The 15,582-nt window shown below is 41.1% G+C and overlaps 1 long non-coding RNA gene across 1 annotated transcript in view; it reads right to left on the bottom strand.

Annotated features, from left to right (window-relative positions):
* Positions 1-15,250, bottom strand: part of LOC108942033 (uncharacterized) — a 30,889-nt gene extending 15,639 nt beyond the window's left edge. Inside the window, exons 1-2 of the long non-coding RNA XR_001966677.1 lie at positions 15,174-15,250; positions 676-786 (exon numbers count right to left, since the gene is read on the bottom strand). This is a non-coding gene — a long non-coding RNA (uncharacterized LOC108942033). The remainder of the gene's footprint in view (positions 1-675; positions 787-15,173) is intronic.
* Between the last annotated feature and the right edge of the window lie 332 nt (positions 15,251-15,582).

The raw sequence follows: 15,582 nt of genomic DNA, 5'->3' as shown, positions 1-15,582 counted from the left end.
TTGTGTGTTCCTGCACAAGTAAGCCTTACCTGCTTTAAAGTGAACTGTTGGGTGACTTTTTCAGTCAATCCTACCACAGTTTTAGTCATTTAGGCATAACAGTGCAGGTCATGTCGTTTCTCTGGATTTTTATACCGAAAATTGGGTGAATATGGGTTAGGTTAGGATGTGATCTACATAGACTAATAGCTTTGACGCAATGACTTCCTCATTCTGTTAGCCTGGACAAAAGTGTTTATGCAGGGCAACATTAGTGCAGGGTGAAGGGTTTCCTGGTGTGGAAATGTGTGTTTGGCTAATAAAGACTCCAGAGATTAGAAATATTTTAACAGCAGTGATCTATCATTTCCAGTCCTGAGGACCCAAAGACGCCACAGAAAAGCATCTATTCAATGACTATACATAAATGTGAACTGCATTTGCTTAAAGGCTTGGTTATGTATTGTAGTGTGTGTGTGTGTGTGTGTGTGTGTGTGTGTGAGGTGAGGTGAGGTGAGGTGAGGTCCTTTGCAGTACTGCCCCATGAGTCCTGGAAGGATGCTTTTGAATGTCCTCTCCAGGTGATCACATAGACATTTACTCCTCAGATCATGCCACCAGTTTGGGCGTCATTCTAGGGGAAGAGCGTTGCTCTGATGTCCAACTGGTAGAGCCATCTGTAGCAATAACACTCACCATGTGGGGTCCTTCCTCTGATCTGTTCTAAGCTGTGTGTGTGTGGAAAACAGTTGAACTGTGTCGTTGGGCATGCGAAGGTGGGATGATGGGTAGGCCGTGGGTGCTGTGCTGGAAGAGAGGAAAGGGGGTCATGGATGTGGTCCAGTTGCAGCACTGGGTGAGGACACTGGAGGTGGCAGCCTGAGGATGGCTATGATACTTTAGCAAAGACTCTTCTCTATGCCCAGCTGGATGCCTGTGGGTCAGATGAAACTGGATTTGGCGAAACACAACACGCCCCCTCCTGGCCACTCCTGATAACCTGCTGCAGAGTCAACTCTTTGTTCCGCTCAATTCCGCACAGTCCGTTCACTGGTGGTTGAGCTGCTTGTGTGTCTCATGTTCAATCTATGTAGGTTTTCATTTGCATTGTTTTGCTGTCCTACACATGAAAATGAATAACTTCATAAACAGTTCTAATATTAGTAGGGCATATCATTCGAAGCGCAGGTGCATTTACATTTAGATAGCAGTGAAACATTGTGATGATTCCAGTTGTTTTCTATGGCGCCTTATGTTGTGAAGGAGGGCGTTCCAGTTCCATAAGGTTCAGAAAAAGCTTTCTACGCACCATCCACGGTGTCATAAAGAGATCGAGCTTTACGGAGCAAAGAAGGGAGGTGCCAGAGGCAAAGTGCAAGGCTGAGATTCCTATCTGTCTCCCGAGTTATGACTGAGTCATGACTGCATGGCAGAAAAATTAATAATGGAGCAGCTGACTGCTCCACTCGGAATGGAATTGAAATATTGTTTGCCTCTTGCCGAACTGCTTTCTCACAGTCTTTATGTTGTCTTTCCGGTCAAAGCAGTTTAGATGGAGAATTTATGGGAAAGAGAAAGTATCTCAGAGGGACGGAAGGCTTGAGGTGGTGGGGACGCCACCCCTGGCACACTGGTCCAGTGATCCTGGGAATGTGAGAAACACCAGTGTACTGGAACGGTGCTCCTTCAACTACTCGAAAGGTCTTTAACAAAAAGTGTGTTTTATTCTCATCTCCGTTTCAGTTAAAACACAGTATAAATTCTGCATCTGGCGAAGGTGTGGAATGTACCATATGTATGTTACTCCTACATATCTGGCCAGACAATGTATTTTATTTCTACACAGCAAACAAAGCTCCCTCTACAAATGTCAGAATCAGAATCCGATTTCTTTGGCCAAGTATGCACGCACATGCAAGGAATTTGGTTTTGGTTCACAATGGCTCATAGTGTAGAGTAGACAAGACATATACACACATGTAAACATACATACAACCAGTGCAAAGATGCCTTGACAGTACTGGAGAATAAGAGAAAATAATGAGGGAGGGAATAAGTAAGAGGGAGAAAGTATTCAGGAAAAAAAATATATATGTATATATCAAACATTGTACCTCTACAAAAGGGGACGTTGAAACTTTGATAAATCCAGTGAAATTTAGAATGTTTGGTTACTTTTTTGGGAAATTTTAGATAGTGCGGCTTCAGCAGGCCAGCTAAATATTGTGGTTGTGTTAGTTATCTGTTTGTATTTGCATTTTTCAAATTTACAGTTTGTGTTGCTGCAACCCAGTTTAGTTGCATTCTGTTAAATAAATATTAAAATTGAAGAAATTACACAAGCTAACAAGACAGATCTGCAGAGACTTGAAGTGACCTACAACTCAGAGTAAACAAAAGTGCATTTCTCCACCAGAGAGTGTATTTTTTTGTTTGCCCATACAGTGGACATATGTGTGGATCCATATGGACCAGTGTGACTGCGATACACACCCCATACGAAGGCAGCGGTTCCCACATTTGACTGACAGGATCTCAGTTTGTCAGAGATCTGTGCTGGTTTTCATGCACTGGATGTTTTCTCTATTGGGTCTAGTCTGTGCTGAAATACGTTTGGCTCCGTTCATTGTCATACAACCCCAATTCCAAAAAAGTTGGGACACTGTAAAATGTAAATAAAAACAGAATGCAATGATTTGCAAATCTCATAAACCCATATGTCATTCACAATAGAACATAGAAGACATATCAAATGTTTAAACTGAGGAAATGTACCATTTTAGGGAAAAAATAAGGTAATTTTGAATTTGATGGCCGCAACACGTCTCAAAAAAGTTGGGATGGGGCAATAAAAGGCTGGAAAAGTGTTACGAAAAAGAAACAGCTGGAGGAATATTTTGCAACTCATTAGGTTAATTGGCAACAGGTCAGGAACATGATTGGGTATAAAAGAGGATTTTAGAGAGGCGGAGTCTCTCAGAAGTAAAGATGGGCAGAGGTTCACCCATCTGTGAAAAACTGCATCTACAAATTGTGGAAGAATTTCAGAAAAATGTTCCTCAATGTAAAATTGCAAAGACTTTGAATATCTCATCATCTACAGTACATAATATCATCAAAAGATTCTGAGAATCCGGAGAAATGTCTGTGAGTAAGGGACAAGGGCGAAAATCAATGTTGGATGCCCGTAATCTTCGGGCCCTCAGGCGGCACTGCATTAAAAACGGGTATGATTCTGTAATGGAAATCACTGCATTGGCTCAGAAAAACATGCAGAAATCATTGTCTGTGATCACAGTTCGCTGTGCCATCCACAAATGCAGGTTAAAGCTCTATCGTGCAAAGAAGAATCGATATGTGAACATGATCCAGAAATGCTGCCGTCTTCTCTGGGCCAAAGCTCATTTAAAATGGACTGAGGCAAAGTGGAAAACTGTTCTCTGGTCAGACAAATCAAAATTTGAAATTCTTTTTGGAAACCATGGCCGCCGCATCCTCCAGACTATAGAGGAGAGGGACCATCCAGCTTGTTATCACAGCTCAGTTCAAAAGCCTGCATCTCTGATGGTATGGGGTTGCATTAGTGCCTATGGAATGGGCAGCTTGCACATCTGGAAAGGCACCATCAATGTTGAAAGGTGTATATATAGGTTTTAGAGCAACAGATGCTTCCATCCAGACGATGTCTTTTTCAGGGAAGGCCTTGCATATTTCGGAAGGACAATGCTAAACCGCATACTGCATGTATTACAACAGCATGGCTTCGTAGTAGAAGAGTCCAGGTGCTGAACTGGCCTGCCTGCAGTCCAGACCTTTCACCAATTGAAAACATTTGGCACATCATGAAACAAAAAATACAAAAAAAGAAGACCCAGGACTGTTAAGCAGCTAGAATCCTGTATCAGACATAAATGGGACAGCATTCCTCTCTCAAAACTCCAGTAACTGGTCTCCTCAGTTCCCAGGCATATATGGACTGTTAAAAGAAGAGGGGATGCTACACAGTGGTAAACATGGCCCTGTCCCAACTTTTTTTAGATGTGTTGCTGCCATCAAATTCAAAATTACCATATTTTTCCTTTAAAATAGTACATTTCCTCAGTTTAAACATTTGATATGTTTTCTGTGTTCTATTGTGAATAAAATATGGGTTTATGAGATTTGCAAATCATTGCATTCTGCTTTGGGGGTGCAGTGGCGCAGTGGGTTGGACCACAGTCCTGCTGTCCGGTGGGTCTGGGGTTCGAGTCCCGCTTGGGGTACCTTGCGACGGACTGGCGTCCCGTCCTGGGTGTGTCCCCTTCCCCCTCAGGCCTTATGCCCTGTGTTGCCGGGTAGGCTCCGGTTCCCCGTGACCCCGTACGGGACCAGCGGTTCTGAAAATGTGTGTGTGTGTGTGTGTGTGTGTGTGTGTGTGTGTGTGTGTGTGCGCGCGTGCATTCTGCTTTTATTTACATTTTACAGCATCCCAACTTTTTTGGAATTGGGGTTGTAATTTCTGGTGTGGTAGGAAGAAAAGACTCAGTTCAGCAAGACAGCCAGATTGCAGAAAAGTCTATTTATTCGTGCGAGCACGGGTGAGCCTCCTAGAGAGAGTCACACTGGGGAGTCACACCGGGACAAGCATAATACAGATATTTATACAATCTAGGGTGGGGTTAGTAAAATTCCACTAATATAACAGTTAGTTCAGCCTTGTGCCTTGTTCTTCTTGTAGACGCGTGGGTAGGATAACTCCTTTTGATCCCACGGGAACAACTTCTTCATGTGATGTTGCCACCTTATCTTTGCACAGCAGCAGAGCAGGTGCAGTTATTAGTGTGGCTTTGCATCTTCAACACTGGGTCTGTTACATTTTCTTGCAAGCAATTACTACACACAATCCCTTATCCATAGTTTAAAGGAGAATAAAGAGCCTTACAAAAAGTAAAATGAACAAGTGATGAAATTTTCTCTCACACTGGAATTGTCAATTTGTGCAGTGATGGTTATGCTGTAAAGGGGGGTGCGGTGGCACAGCGGGTTTGGCCTGTGCCTGTTCTCGGGTGGGTCTGGGGTTCGAGTCTTGCTTGGGGTGCTTTGTGATGGACTGACATCCTGTCCTGGGTGTGTTCCCTCCCCCCTCCAGCCTTGCGTCGTATGTTGCTGAGTTAGGCTCCAGCTTACCGCGACCCTGCTTGGGACAAGCTGTTTCAGTCTATGTGTGTGTGGTTATGCTGTATGATTGTTTATGAATGCTGGAATAACAGTGTTGATGTGTGGTTATTCGCACGTGTTTAGTGATTGTGTAGTAATGATATGTGAATGTTATATACATGCATGGTTCATACTGATGCTGGGGGTGGCTGGTAGTGTACTGGTTAGACCCGCTGCCTGAGGACCCAAAGGTTGCCGGTTTAAGTCCTAGCTCTGGCTGTACTACCCTTCAGCTAGGTACTTACCCTAAATTGCTCCAGTAAAATCACTCCACTGAGTAATTGGACAGAAAAGTGTAAGTCACTTTGGAGGACAATGTCAGTTACATGTAAATACTTGTGTGCAAAAAATGTATATAAATGGGTGAATAATTGTAGGTTGGGTTGGAGAAAGAGCCTTGGCTGCATGAATAAATACAAAGTTATTAAATTGGTGGAGCAGCTGGTGTAATAGTTTGAGCTGCTGCTGTTGAACCCGAGAGGTTGTTTGAGTCCCACCTTCAGCAAGGTATTTACTCTAAATTGCGCAGTAAAACTACTCAGCTGTATAAATGGTAAAGAACTGGAAGTGACATTACAACATAAGTTGGGTTGAAGAAAAGTGTCAGCTAAATGAAGTGTAAAGGGTACTTTTGTGTGATTGTATGTTGATCATGTGAGTGTGTGGAGTGTTCCTGCTCATGAGGTTTGGAGATAAGCACAGTTTTCCCTCCAGCTTCACTGAATGGCCTTTGACAAGGAACCTGGGAAATCCCACCTGCGCTGCACCGCATGGCCTTTCTCCTTTGTTTCCATAAATAGCCACTAGGGGCACTAATGAGTGAAGGAGGAGTCACCAGCCCATGCACTACAGTAAGGAAGTGTAACACATAATGTGTTCTCCTGAGGCCAATAGGGTCGTCTGCAGAGGCAAAGACCACTCAACTTGGGCAACTGAAGGCTGTATTAAATTTTACCAAAAAAGTCTCTGTGTTCTTTTTTATATATTATTTTCAGTAAGCCATTACCTTCATTGAATAATGTGAATTTGAACTCTTTGGTAACAATGTAAAAAAGGAAAATAATTTGGTTACACAACAATACAAAATGTAACAACTAACAGTGCACCCTAATAACTATTAGGCATATACCCAGGCAAATACACTTTGACAATGTTTGAACACACCAATTATCAGTGTAAGAAATCAGTACCAGCAGTTCAACAGCAACAGTTCAAGTATCTTTTTTTTTTTTAGTGGTTCCGGGTTTAATAGTTCAAATACCAGTTTGAATTTCAACAGTTCTCAACTATTATAGCTCAGGAATAATGTGTCCAGTATAAGGGGGGAAAAAGTGATCACTGCAAAACTCCTCAAAAACCAGAAACAAACAAACAATCTAAGTTGGTTAAGAAATTGGAAGGAAGTTGGATCCTTTCCAAAGTTGTGAATATGCAAATCAGAATTTTCTTACTACACTCCTATAAAACTTCCGGAATGTAGGATCTCAGTCTTTGACCAAGGCTCAAAGATTCTTTGGGTGGCTCACCATCTATGGTCTTCACATAGAATTGTGTTGTTCCAGGTAAGAATAAAAACCTGACCTACATACACAGTAAAGCAGTTTACATGTATTTAGACTCAGATTAATCTAATCAGTTACATGAAATGTAAATGCCATTTTTTAATGCATACAATTAGCAGCAACTTGAACTTTTTTGTCAATGTCAACACAAATTCTAGGCCAATAAAAGCGAGAACGGACAAGATCTAGAGTGCGTTCCACACCCAGATGGCCTATTTGGTTGCGTAAGCTTTCCAGCACAGCATCTCGTAGTTTTTCTGGTACCACCAATTGGTATGATGACTGATTATTACTTTGTCTGCATCTATACAAGATTCCATTCTTTAATCCAAACCAATTCCCCTCTCTTAGCAACAGGGATATGTCTAGAAACTCATGCCTTAATGCAGGGCATGGCATTTCACCTGCTTCGAGATGGTTAACGATCCGATTTATTGCAGGGTCTGCTTTTTGCGCATTTCTCAGATCTTCACTTTTTAAGATAGTCATGGATAAAGATCCATCTAGCACCATGTCTTCAGCAAACTACTCAGGGTTGGCTTCTTGTGTCATTGATAAGGACTCCACCAAAGCTACAGGTGCATCACATTTTTGCTGAATAAGATACTTCTCACAGACAGCTTGGACAACAGAATGCCCTACCACTGAACATTTGCTTTCACCCAGATGCTTGGCAGTGAACTGTGAGATTCGTTCCTGCTCTTTCTGTGACACAGCATCATTCACTAGTTCACCGTGGCGACGTCTTGCTAACCCGTTGGCATCCTGGTTCTGTTTCCCAGCCCAATATGTCAGGTTGAAAGAGAATGTCGCCAAAGCAGATAGCCATCTGTAACTGATTGTGTCGAGCTTTGCAGAGGTTAAAATATAAGTAAGAGGGTTACTATCAGTTACAACAGTGAATTCATTACCATACAGATAGTCTGAAAATTTCTCAGTAACTGTCCATTTAAGAGCCAGAAATTCCAATTTATGGGCTGGGTATGTGGATTCACTGCGAGAAAGACCTCAGCTGGCAAAAGCTGTAACTCGACTCTCTCCATCCTGTTCTTGATATAACGCTGCAGCAAGACCTGTAGTGCTTGCATCCATATGAGGAAAGTATGGTAGGTTTGGATTTGAGAAACCAAGCACAAGGGCACTAGTAAGTTTGGAGATGATGGTGTCCATCGAAAACCAAATGTATCTCTTGGATTGAAATAATTTCTAATCCCTGTTTTGGTCTTTGCTTTTCGGTTCAGTGGGGCATATCCAGCTGTTTGATCATTTGGAGGTTTCATTATTTTAGCATAGTCTTTTATGAATTGTTGATAGTAACCTGAGAATCCAAGGAATGATCTCAATTCCTTCAGGTTCCTTGGTTTTGGCCAGGTTTTAAGGGCACTTATCTTCTCCGGATCGACCGAGCAACAACTCCATGTTCTGATATTATGTGACCTAAATATCAGACTGAGGTCTGGAAGAATTTGCACTTTTCTGGGGAAATTTTTAAACCATAATCCCTCAGTCTTCCCAACACTTTCAAAAGACGCTCCTCAAGAGTCTGTGAGAACACTATTAAGTCATCAAGAAACACCAGCACTTCAGTAAGATGCAGATCTCCCATGCATTTCTCTAAGTGTTGGAATGTACTTGAAGCACTGTTAACTCCCTGTGGGATCCTATTGAACTCCCAGAAACCTAAGGGACAAGAGAAGGCAGTCTTATGTTTGTCTAACTCTTCCACCTCAATCAGACTTCAAGTCCAGAACCGAGAACCGACGAGAACCAGTTAAAGCAGAAAAAGATTCTTCAAGGTTCGGCAAAGCGTAAGAATCTTTTAGTTTGCAGATTTAGTTTTCCCTAGTCTATACATAACCTTACATCACCATTCTTCTTCTGCACAACAACAGCTGGAGATGCAAAGGAAGACAGATTCTCTGATTACTCCAGACTCCTTTAACTCTTGCAAGTGCCGGACAGCAGCTATGTCTTGGGGATAGATAGGACATGCTTTTTCCTTAAATGAGGTTTCGTCAGAGAGCTTGATGTGGTGTTTGACTTTTGCCGTCCGCCCAAAATCAAGATCATATTGTGCAAACACATCAGGCATATCATTCAGTTTCTTAGTGATTCTGTCTTTCCATTCTTGTGACAATGGTGAATCAGCAAAGTCAAAACTAATAGCAGACTTGAAGCCAGTCTGACTAGAAGTTATAGATGTCACATCACCATTTTAAGGAATGATACTTTCAAAAGCATGTAATTCAGCAATGACAGAACAGGGCTGAAGTATCACATGATGATTTGATTCATTCCATAGCTGAACTGACCAATGTTGCGGTAGTGTGGATGGAACAAGAAGGGAAGGGTTGGATGGAGGCTCCAAAAGAACATTCTTATCTGTATGAAGGTGACTTATGTTAGCTGTTCCACAGAGAGTGACTGTTTGACAAGCTGGAATTACTGTAGGGTTTTGGCCTTGCAACCTCACTGATCCAAGAGAACCACCTGTGTCTGTCTGTGGAGTAACTTAAGAGTTTTCAGCACAGCATTGTACCCATAATGTGAGGAACTGTGTTCAAGTGTACTCGAATCAGAACACACTGCGTGAAAAGAATCAAATGTATTGGTCCCAATCAAGACTTGAGACTGTCTGTCAGGTTTGAAATCAGGAACAACTAGAGCTAGAGAGAAAATTTCAACTTCAGACCCTACTAGGTCCTCTGGAAAAGTGATGGGAACTTCAATGTACCCTTCATAAGGGACAGGTTGACCATTTGCACCACTCATCTCTAGCAGATGTTTCAAGGTCTTGATTGGCTGATCAGAAAGACAGGTTTGATAGAAAGACCAGGGAATGCTAGTCACCTGTGATCCTGTATCCAACAGACAGTTGCAGTTAACTCCAGAGATTTTGACTTGTCCAGTACATTTTGATCAAACTAATCATATGTTTGCTCTCGAGTGAGAAAGGGTTTTGCTGTGGACTGTTACACATCTCTTGATGGGACGATTTCTTTTCTCATTAGCCCCGTTTGCAATTGGAACTGTTATGTGTTTAAAGAAGATGAATGAGTGGTATTGTTTTCTTATTCCCACTCTTGCTGTCTACTACGCAGATCTTCTTTCTTTTTCTCAACCAGTGCAGAGTTTGGTGGATTTTCACACACACTCACAATATGTCCATCTTTGGTTTCTTGGCATGATCAGAACTGTTCTTTGGTTGGGATTTGCAACAACCTCTGAGGTTGAGTGAACAGGTGGTTGCTTTGACTTGGTCTGAGGAGCTGTCTTTTGCTTTGGGGACTTTAAGGAAGACAGTTTGTCTCTAAGCTCATTTATCTGTTTCCTTAATTCAGCAGTTTAAGATAATAACCTTGACTCATCTGAAGGTGGGTCTACAACAGCAGCATCATGACAGTAAGAACGGGCAGACTGAGTTGGTGGCTGGGCCTTCTGTTCTGAAGCACCAAGGTGTTTTTTCATGCATGACACTTTCAGTGCACTCTTATCTTCTCTGGTTCAAAGAAAACGCAGTAAGTCTTGAAAAATCAAGGGGGTCGTCCTTCTTTGTTTCAAGGCGAAGTTCAGAGATTAAGGCACCATCCCAGCAGCCTCTGCAAAACTGCCATAAGAGATGACGATTTGCTTCAGATGCCATAATTCCACCTCTGCTGACTATTTAGTGCTTTCTGCAGCCTTTGAAAGTAAGTAGATGCTTTCTCACCATCATTTTGGAAAGCGTTCATGACTTTTGAGAACAACTCATCACCATCTTCAACCGTACCAAAAGCTGAATCAAGCATGTTAAGACAGGCTCAGGGAGAAGCACAAAACCCTAAGGGTTTGATGACATCCATAGCAGGAAGCAAAAGACTCTCCACAATCCTCCTGACTCTGTGAAGGTCAGACACTGTGGGGTCCTCAAGCAGTAATTCAACATTGCACCGCCAGGTGTCATAATCTGCCTCGTTCATGGGCTGTGGAGTTCTTCCAGAAAAGGTTCTGAACTTGACAGGTAGGGGTGAAATGGTTGTGGCTGTTTCATTCTTAACAATATGCTCTACTATAACTCTTTGTACTTCTGCTGGATTTACACTGACAGAGCTGGATGCATTAGGGAGACCAGTGTTGAGCTTTCTTAAATTCTCCTTTTCCTTCATATTCGTGTCAGGCTTTGGACTGCAAGCATTTGGACATTTGGCCACACTGAGTTCTTCAGGTTCACCTCCACCGGCCACCTCCTCTTCAGCAGGGTTTAAGGAACTTGAAATCTGAGAGAGTTCTTCACGCAAAACAGCATTAGAAGATTTCCCACTCAACTTAGCAAATATTTCTCAGAGCGGTCAAGTAAGAACTTTCTTCAGAAGAATAGACACTGCTAAGAGCTGTTATCTCATATGATCTGTCCGGATTAGCTAAGGGGTAGGAGAGGACCTATTGACTTAATGGCTGACCCAAAGAAGTATTCCAAAATTGTGTGCGCATGATACTTTGAACCAGCATCATCAACAGAAATGACTCTTACAATAGAGCCATGGTGTTTCAAAAGACTGAAAAATTCTTCAGCTTCAGAATCGCTAATAGGTCCACTAACTAAAAGAGTATTTGGAACTTGAACATCTTCTTTCGGTATTATTTCCATATTCTTTAATTGCAAATAGCCCCCACAATAATAGACAATGTTGCCCTTCTTATATTGTTGTCCTTACAATTTATACCTTCTGGCTGGCTTGCCACTTTTGTAACACGTAACATAATATTCTCCTGAGGCCAATAGGTTCATCTGCGGAGGCATAAATAACCAAAGACCATTCAACTTGGGCAATTAAAGGTTGTATTAAATTTTACCAAAAAAGTCTCTGTGTTCTTTTTTATATATTATTTTCAGTAAGCCATTACCTTCATAGAATAATGTGAATTTGAACTCTTTGGTAACAATGTAAAAAAGGAAAATAATTTGGTTACACAACAATACAAAATGTAACAACTAACAGTGCACCCTAATAACTATTAGGCATATACCCAGGCAAATACACTTTGACAATGTTTGAACACACCAATTATCAGTGTAAGAAATCAGTACCAGCAGTTCAACAGCAACAGTTCAAGTATCTTTTTTTTTTTTAGTGGTTCCGGGTTTAATAGTTCAAATACCAGTTTGAATTTCAACAGTTCTCAACTATTATAGCTCAGGAATAATGTGTCCAGTATAAGGGGGGAAAAAGTGATCACTGCAAAACTCCTCAAAAACCAGAAACAATCTAAGTTGGTTAAGAAATTGGAAGGAAGTTGGATCCTTTCCAAAACTGTGAATATGCAAATCAGAATTTTCCTACCACACTCCTATAAAACTTCCAGAATATAAGACCTCAGTCTTTGACCAAGGCTCAAAGGTTCTTTGGATGGCTCACCATCTATGCCATATGTGTCAAACTCAAGGCCCGCGGGCCACATCCGGCCCGGCGTGTAATTATATCCGGCCCGCGAGATCATTTTATATATTATCGTTATTAATGGCCCGGCGATATGAAGCGCTAGTAACACAATAAACTACAGATCCCATAATGCAGCGCTTCAGCTGCCTTGCCGAACATTTCCCGCGTTAATCAAGTCTAGCTTATGATGCTGCAAGTTATTGCGAAGCTAGCCCTCACGATGCCAAAGAGAAAAGTTGATTCTGAAAACAGAGCCTTTAAAAACCGATGGGAGGCTGAGTATATGTTTACTGACATTGCCGGTAAACCCGTGTGTCTCATTTGTGGAGCTAATGTGGCTGTAATTAAAGAATTTAATCTAAGACGGCACTATGAGACAAAACATCAGGATAACCTGAAAGACCTGAATACAGAGCAGAAGATACAGAAAGCAGAAGAGTTAAAGAAGAATCTGACACTTCAGCAGATGTTTTTTACCCGTGCAAAATCACAAAGTGAAGCTGCTGTGAAAGCAAGTTTTATCGTGGCAGAAGAGATCGCCAAATCAGCCAGGCCATTTACCGAGGGAGAATTTCTGAAGAGCTGCATGATCAAGGTGTTTGACGTCTTATGTCCAGACAAAAAGCAGATGCTGGCAAATGTAAGCCTGAGTAGAAATACGATTGCTGATCGAGTTTGTGAGATGGCCACTGATTTAAGAACACAGTTGAGTGAAAGAAGCAAAGACTTTATTGCATACTCTCTTGCTGTGGATGAAAGTACTGACATGACTGATACTGCACAGCTGGCCATCTTCATCCGTGGAGTGGACTCCAATTTGCGCGTTACAGAGGAAATAATGGACATTAAATCGATGCACGGGACAACGACTGGAAAAGACATTTTTGAAAATGTATGTCAAAGTATAACCGACATGAAACTGCCCTGGGACAAACTTATTGCACTTACAACTGATGGAGCACCATCTATGTGTAGTGAAAAAAGTGGACTAGTGGGAAGGATGCGAGTAAAGATGCAGGAGGAGAACTGTACTGGTGAGTTAACGGCATATCACTGCATCATACACCAGGAAGCACTATGTGGCAAAGTGGTGAAGATGGACAATGTAATGAGCACTGTAACACAAACCGTAAACTTTATCCGAGCTAAAGGTTTAAATCACCGGCAATTTCAGTCCTTTATGCGGGAGATAGATTCAGAGTTTGCTGACATTCCTTATCATACAGAGGTGCGTTGGCTAAGTCGGGGAAAAGTTCTCAACAGAGTTTTTGAGCTCAGCAACGAAATCTGTCAGTTCATAGACAGTAAAGGAAAAGACTCCACCAATTTTAGGGATGAAAAGTGGAAATGCGAGTTGGCATTTCTGGCTGACATAACAGCTCATCAACGCCTTAAACCTCCAGCTCCAGGGACGTGACCGCATGATCACTGACATGTATGACGCAGTGAAGGCATTTCAAGTGAAGCTGCTTTTATGGGAGACATAAATGCACCAGTGCAACTTGCCCCACTTTCCCTGTTGCCAAGTAATGTTGAACCAAGTTGGCACAACGGTGTTCCCAAATACGCACTTTGCTGATAAACTGAGCGCACTGAGTTCGCACGGCGCTTTGGTGACTTTGAAGAACAAAAAAAGAATTTTGAGTTTCTTCGCAACCCATTTGCCGTCGATGTGGAAACTGCACCTGTGCAGATTCAGATGGAGCTGATTGAGCTGCAGTGTAATGGCACACTGAAGGCAAAGTACGACACTGCAGGGCCCGCACAGTTTATTCACTCCATTCCCGCAGAAATGCCCCAGCTCCGTCTACATGCGGCTCGAACCTTGTGCATGTTTGGTAGCACATATCTGTGTGAGAAGCTCTTCTCAGTGATGAAGAGTAACAAAACAGCACACGGGAGTCGTCTCACTGATGAGCACCTGCAGTCCATCCTGAGAATCTCCACAACACAGAACCTCACACCAAACATAAACGAACTTGTTGCCAAAAAAAGATGCCAGGCGTCCAGCTCTGATAAAATGACATAAGAGCAAAGACAACTGAATGATTTGATTTGTTATTGCTGAAAAGCACAAATTTTATTTATATTTCCAGGTTTTCTTATGCAGCATGTTCATATTTTGAATTTGTATAATTTTGACAGGATATATTTTTATGGAGAGCAAAATCTTTTGGGATATTTAAAATTTAAGTTTATTTTTTTATATAAAATGACATAAGAGTAAAGAAATTCGAATGTTTGTTCTTTTAACGTTTACTTTATTTCTAACTTGTATAATTTAGACAGGATATATTTTTATGGAGAGCAAAATATTATAAGTTATTTAAGGTTTGAGTTGATTTATTCCGGAATAATATTCCTGTCTGTTTTTATTCATATTTATGTTCAAAAAAGTTAAGTTTTAAAAGTTTTAAAGTTTTAAAAGTTTAGTTTTAGTGTGTTCAATAAATGTTTATCCTGTTCGGCCCGCGACCTAAAGTGTGCTTTGGATTTTGGCCCCCTGTGCAATTGAGTTTGACACCTCTGATCTATGCCATGGTCTTCACATAGAATTGTGTTGTTCCAGGTAAGAATAAAAACCTGACCTATACAGTAAAGCATATTACAGTTTACATGTATTTAGACTCAGATTAATAATCAGTTACATTAAATGTAAATGACACATTTTTCAATCGCACACGAATTAGCAGCCACTTGAACACAGTAACAATTACTAATTAAGTAACTCAGCTAACCATTTGGCATTTAAAATCAAATGGTTACACTTCTAAAATAGTAACACACAGTGGCTCAGCATTATTTAATTTTTGATTAAATATAATTATATTAAATATAAGCAATTCTCCCTCATTGGTTGCAATTTGGCATGAATACCTCACGCATGATCGATTGTTAAATACTCACTGTCACTCAGCAGAAAAATAATTCCAAACTCGATCTCATCGCTAGTAACAACTTTCCTCTACGTGAACATGTATTAAAACAAATTATACATAAAAACTGCTCAACTCACCAAATCCGTATAGAACGGAAACAACAATTGCCCCCTTGACTTGGTCAAAAGTTCTGCGTGTGCGATCTAATCACGACATTATCATCTCTGAAAGTGAATCAAGATGGCGGTCCCCCTAGAATTGCCAACGTGGGGAGGCGGGACTTTCAGCTTTGCTCTCACCTCATTGGATGATTGGTTCAAGTCAATCAACTCAATAAGAAAATAATAAGAAAAAAAATTTATAAAATAAAATTCCTCTTTAACTATTTATCATGAGTTTATTTTTAATCCATATTTTATTACATTAATCAACATTTTAATTTATTTTAAATCTGCTAATCATGTAATATATTATGCAATATACAAAGTTAAGGAGCCCCTAAATCTGGAGTGATGTGAACTCTATACTCTATACATGGTATATTAT

Source organism: Scleropages formosus, chromosome 7 (genome assembly GCF_900964775.1).
Source record: "Scleropages formosus chromosome 7, fSclFor1.1, whole genome shotgun sequence".
Lineage (NCBI taxonomy): Eukaryota > Metazoa > Chordata > Actinopteri > Osteoglossiformes > Osteoglossidae > Scleropages > Scleropages formosus.
The sequence above is the reverse complement of the archived record's forward strand: the minus strand, read 5'-3'. Positions and strand labels throughout refer to the sequence as shown.